This window comes from Vigna umbellata, chromosome 7 (genome assembly GCF_029865625.1).
Source record: "Vigna umbellata cultivar VRB3 chromosome 7, Vumbellata_1.0, whole genome shotgun sequence".
Lineage (NCBI taxonomy): Eukaryota > Viridiplantae > Streptophyta > Magnoliopsida > Fabales > Fabaceae > Vigna > Vigna umbellata.
In genome coordinates, this window is record NC_142171.1 from 49039458 (window position 1) to 49046192 (window position 6735).

The following is a 6735-nucleotide window of genomic DNA, read 5'->3' on the forward strand; positions in this document are numbered from 1 at the left end:
TCTTCATGACAGACAAGAAGGTGAATGACACGTCCAAGTCTCCTCACACAGTTGTTGCACATGATGTTTCGACTAAGGCCACCATACACATGGGCACAAAAGAAGAGAAAAGTAAACTAAAAGTACTGGAAGACAGGCTAAAGGCCATAGAGGGGTTTGAAAGTTACGGGTTTGGTGACGTGGCGAAGTCCAGTTTGGCCCCAGGAGTGACAATTCCACACAAGTTCAAGGTGCCATAATTCGAGAAGTACAAGGGTAACACATGCCCCAAGAACAACTTGACCATGTATTACCGAAAAATGGTTGCTTACGCTCATGACGAAAAATTACTTAGCCATTTCTTTCAAGACAGCTTGGCCGAAGCAGCGTTGAGTTGGTATACACATCTGTAATCCTCTCATATCCGTTCTTGGGCAGATTTGGCAGATGCATTTGTAAGGCAGTACAAATACAATATGCATGTCGCGCCAGACAGGTTACAATTACACTATATGGCAAAGAAAGAGGAGGAGTCTTTTAAGGAGTACGCGCAACGATGGAGAGAATTGGCAGCACAGGTTGAGCCACCTCTATACGACAAAGAGATGGTTACAATGTTTGTGAGTACACTACAACCACCCTTGTATGAGCATATGATTGGGAATGTGACTTCCAATTTCACTGATATTATCATCATAGGCGAAAGAATCGAGATCGGGCTAAAGAATGGGAAAATTACATCTGAAGACACCACTCTAAAGAAATCTATTTTTAATCTGGAAAAAGAGAAAGAAGGGGGAGTGCATGCAACGTCAGAAATACCCATATGGGGAGGTCATGCGCCCAACCATATCTATCAACCAAGTCTGAGTTACCCTACTTGCGTGAACGATGCAGTGTTTGGTCCCCAAACAAGATCTCAACCGCTAGGGTATTATCGACCACAACAGGCTTCGAATAATGCTTGGGGCACTAGAGTCGACTTGGGTCCATATCAGAACGTTGACGAAAGGCTCGTCCTAGGAGGAACCAGAGAAAAATTTCACTCCCATTCCTATGACATATACGAAACTGTTACCCCATCTCCTTAAGAACGGTATGGTCGTTGTTTGCCCAATGAAACCCTTACGACCTCCATACTCCAAAAGTTTTGATGCAAATGCGAGATGCGATTTTCACGGGGGAAGCGTTGGGCATTCAACGGAAAAGTGCACGTCCCTTAAATTCAAAGTACAATCTCTAATTGATGCAAGATGGTTGAAGTTCCAAGAGGATAAACCTAGTGTTAAAGTCAATCCCCTTGTCGAGCATGGAAATACCTCAACAAATGCCATCGAGGTTAGACGACACAAGCTAGTAAAGAATGTAAGTGAAATTTGAAGTTCAAAAAGGTTTATTTTTGAAAATCTGGTAAAACTGGGTTTGCTAAGGAGCGAAGGTGACCTTGAGGAGGCATGTGGAGTCCATCCAGGAGCTGAGCATGTCATTAATGAGTGTACCAAGTTTAGAAGCCTTCTCTAAGATCTAATTGACAGAGGTTTCCTACAAATATACGACAAGGATAAAGAAGAAGTATTTGCAAACCCAAGAACTGCAAGATAAAGAATTTGCCTATGATGCTTATTGAAATGTAATCGTTTTTTAATTAACCTCATTGCTTTGCCTGGAGCCTTGGGGTTTCTGCGTTACGGGTTGACACTTTCTTTTGCATTTGGTTTAACATTAAATCATGTTTGTTTCATTTTTTCCTCATCTCGTGTCTTAAATTTTTTAACTCAAATAATACGGATATGTGATAACAGTTTAAAAACTGTTATTTTCATGCTTAAAATTGATACTAAAAGCAACCTTTAACACTTAGAAACTAGCTTGAAATCATACTTTTGGGTATATTTTTAGAAATAAGAGAGTTGGACAGGTTTATGCTTGATTTCAGTGTTTTATGCAAGTTTTAAGGTGAATTTGGTGAAAGAAGTGAAGAAGGATAGAGATGGAATCAGAAAAGACATAAAAAAGTGCAAAAGGAGAAGCCGTAATTACTGCTCAGCGGCAGTTTACCGCTGAGCGGCACTCAGAAACCCACGGTGGCTCCGCTGAGGGGTGAAAAGGCCGCTGAGGGGAGGAAAACAACTCACGCACTTACCATTGAGCGGCAGTTTACCGTTGAGCGGCACTCAGAAACCCACGGTGGCTCCGCTCAGAGGTGAAAAGGCCACTGAGGGGAGGAAAACAACTCACGCACTTACCGCTGATCGATAGTTTACCGCTGAGCGGCATTATTTTGGGCTTGGGCCTAATTTTCTATATATTTTAGAATAGTATATAAGCTTTAGGACGTCCTAGGGTTTGTATCTTTGGCTGAGACAAAGCAAACACTCTCTTTTCCACCCCTTGAAGGAAGATCTTGGATGCTCAGGCTACCTCCTCATCTTTCTAGGGTTCTATCTTTCATTCTTTCATTATTGTTCATCTAGTTTCACCATGAATATGGTGAACTAAACCTTGTATTGTTGTTGGGGAATCAATGTAGTCTTGTGAAACTCTCATATATGGAATTTGTTTTAACATCTTATTTTAAGACTTATGCTTTCTTTCATCATTAGTTAGGGTTTTTCCTCTTTGCTTAAAGCTTGCTTTGTTTAACTCATTCATTGCCATGATTATTGATTTTGTCGATATGGGAACGTATGGGGAAATCTAGATCCGGGGAATTTCTCCCAATAGCATATGGGTTGCCTTTAAGCTTCTACACTTCAGAACTAATTACTAGGAATGCTAGGAATTGTATGAACTCGTAATTAAGGATAGGCCTTCTTGCAAAGTGATTTAGAGAGTTGCATTAGCAATTGATGAAAAGAATGATGAATTCCTAAAAGTATATGAGAGTGGATAAGTAATTAATGGTGGGTAAAAAGGATAATAACTATAATACCGGACACAATATTTTTGAAATTTTAGTTTAATATAGTAATAATTTGAATCAATATTATGCTAATAATTATAAACAATAATTAAAATAGTATATTAATATAATTTGTTGCGTTTAAAGAGGAACATGTGATTTTAAAAATGGACACATTTTCTGACAATAATTATAATTTATATTATTTGATTTCTTTTTCTTGGAACCAAAACACTTTCTTTTCCTATTTTGTTCGTTGTCAATTAATTCACAATTAAGGGCAAGATTATCATAATATTACAATGTGTGTATATAAATACGCACCTTGTCATGGACAAAAATGGGTCGGAAAATAGAGAGAGACTCTGAAATAATAGAGATAGAAAGAGTATGGGAGAGTATAGAGAAAAGTAAGTTCTCATGGTAGAGGGAGTTTGCCAATAGAAACTATCAAGGAAGAATTAGAGGAGTATTGAAAGCTGAAAAGGTATGTCATCTCTGCACCCTTCTTTTTCTCTTTTCGTTGAAGGTCTTTCTAAAGGTATTAATTTTTTTACTACACACCAATAATTTTTTTTTTCAAAAAAAAATAATATCTTCTTTCATCTCTTTTGATATTGGTTATATCTCCTGCATCACGTGATGTCTATTTTTTTATAAAAATAAATAAAAAAAATATTTCTTATCACGTAGTTTCCTATAAAAAAATAATAGTAAGTCATAAAATAAATTCTCTAAGTACTCGTCAACCTATGGCCGGTTTCTTTCCTTTTTTCCCACCCTTTTCAAAATAAAAGAATTTCTTCAAAATAAAAAAATGATGTCAATCCTAATCGAGTTCACTTTTCAAAAATAAAAAATAATCCATAATAATTTTCAAACAAACTCACAAACCTTTTTCTAGATAAAGAACTACACAATCCTTGAATGTCCATCATAAATGGATGTAGGAGCAAGGTCAATCCTTGTTAGTTTCATAAAACAAAAAAATATTTTTGTTTCTTAATAATTTCTTTATATTTTTATTTTTGGGGAAAATTAAATATTTAGGAAAACCACGTCAACTTTACACATTTAATTAAAGGTATTGCCTTTGGACAGACGCGGTACGGTGCTAACACCTTCCTTACGCGTAACCGATTCCCGAACCCAAAATCTAGTTTTTGCAGACCATGTCTTAATTTATGGTTTTCCATAGTTTTTCCATAATAAATTATGGTGGCGACTAGGGATGGCAAAAAATCTACGGCTGCGGATATTTATTACCCGCGGGTAACGGGTTGCGGGTATTTTAATACCCGCTTCTAAACGTGTCAGATGCAGGTATTATACTATCCAACCCGCGGATACCCGTTACCCGAAAAAATAATAATAAAAATTTCATTAATATTTTTTTAAACTAAATTTTTTTATTACTCTTAAAAAAGGGAAATTTTAATAAAATGACTTAGGATTCCTCTCAATTTTATCTCTTTTAAAAGAAAAAAAGAAAAAAAGGGGTTATATTACTTTTGACTTAACCCTAATAGAGATATCAGACATATACATAGAATCTCATTGGAAAATTCTCTCTTAATGGAGGACTCTTTTCTTCTTCCTTCTTGTTCAGCTCGCGTAGGGAGTAGGCTTCATTCCATCTTCTTCTCTCTCTTGGTTCTGATTGAGATTTTGTTCCGATTTGGGATTTGAAATTAGGGTTTTATTTGTTATATGATTTTGGAGGTTTCTTTTGTACGTTTTGATCCGCGTTTTGGGAGTTTTTTTTTTATTTCTTCCCTATTGATTCGTGATGCGATTTTGGGGTTATGATTCAAATGAGTGTTTTGAGTTTTTTTGGATTTTAGTTCATTGATCCAAATTGAATTTTGAAGACCCTGGTGGTTATCGCAGTTTGGAGATTTCTGTGATTGTGTTCGTTTTCGGATTGTGTTCGTTTCGGGAATTTGGGTTTAGGGTTCCTGTTTGCGTTCTCTTGAAAATTCTTTATCTCTCTGTTTCATACATTAATAGGTATTTGTGGGTTAATCCTGTGACTAAATTGAGACTTCAGTTACTGCGTGTTTCTTCCTCATATCTTTTATTTTTTTTCAAAAGTTAAGTGTATTTGTTTTCTTTAACTTGTTGTCATCCCTAATGGCGATTCCCAAAATATTTTCTTAAACACGTTTTGTTTTTCAGTGCCATCCCATCACAATCCCGGTTACTATAGTTTGTATACATATCCGAACAATTTACATTTTATTCACTAATTACTCGATAATTTTAAAATATGTAATCACATTTGAACTTTTTAAATTGAAACAATTAATTTATACTAAATATTAATTTAATGAGTGGTCTTTGTTTATTTTTTCTAAATTTATATGGTTCAAAACGAAATATTAAAAAAGAAATTAAAGCCAGAAGCCTTAAATTATATTAAATATAATTATTTTTAAATTCATTTAATGTTATAGAATATTGTTAATATTTGTAAATATTATCATTGTTAAAATAAATTCAAAATTAATAATTTTAAAGTTTATTTAAGTTTTAAGCGTTCATAAATTTGGTATTTTCAATATATTTATTATTAAAATGTTTGTTTTATTGTCTACAATATTTCTTATTTTTACTTAAGTGCATGTTCTTTTAATTGTACTCTTAGTAAAATGAAGTTGTCATTATAGTTGACTTTCCATCTTTAATTTATCAATCAACTTGTCTATCCTCTCTACTATGTTCTAATTTGTCAATCCATTTGCTGGTGGAGAAGGAAAAAATAAATTAATCAACGAGTTAAAAAATTGGCTTAAATTAGGAGGACAATGGGCTGGGTAAGACATGATGTTTACGTATTATATTCGTTATTTTGTTCTTCGGTTACTGTGTTTAGAAAATATTTGTAGATATTTAAAAAAATATTTTATAAATTTTTAAAATAAAATTTAAATGATATTGCAATAAAAATAATATAATTTAATATTTACTTTTAATTAAATTTATCTAATAAAATATAAATTAATTTTTATTTAATTAAGTTTAACTTAATAAGATATAAATTAAATTTTAATTTTAATCTTTTTGCAAATAATGAATATATGTGGGTATGAGTAGTATAATACCCGCACTCAATCCATTTATAATCAAATATTAAAACATATGTTACTCACCAATAATAAATACATATGAGTACCAACTATATATTTCTGTGGATAGAGATATTTTTGTCATCCCTAGTTTAAACCTTTGATTAATCGCTTATTTGTTCGAAAATTGTCCTCAAATTTTTATTCGTTTCAATTGAATGCTACTTTTGAAAATGTGATATAATTTGGTCATTTCTATTAGTATTATGCTATAGCTACATTAACTCATGTGCCACATGTTCATTTGTTTTTTTAATTTCATTTCAATTTTTTTAAAAATCATTTTGCTACATGTCAAATGAGGATCGTGTTATGTGACAAAGATAATGTGACATCATAATAGTGTCAGTGTAACTGATAGGACAAATGTTATGTAAAAAAATTTAGTTTAGTCCATGTATTTATTATTTTTTCACAATTTAGTCTTAATATTTTTTAAATAAAACAATTCACAACTCTTCAAATTGAGACCAAATTTAACTTTTATATAAATGTTATAATGATATTTATATTAAAATTGATATTTTTATTAAGATTAATTTATTTAAATTTATATTTTACATTAACTTTATTTAAAGTTTATTTTAAAATTTTAAATATATCTGTTCTAAATTGTTATAAAATGTTTTGAAATTTTACATTTAAATTTATAAAAGTGTTATTTTTAAACCAACTCTAACATTTATATAAAAGTTAAATAAAATTGAATGGATGGTCTTATCACCT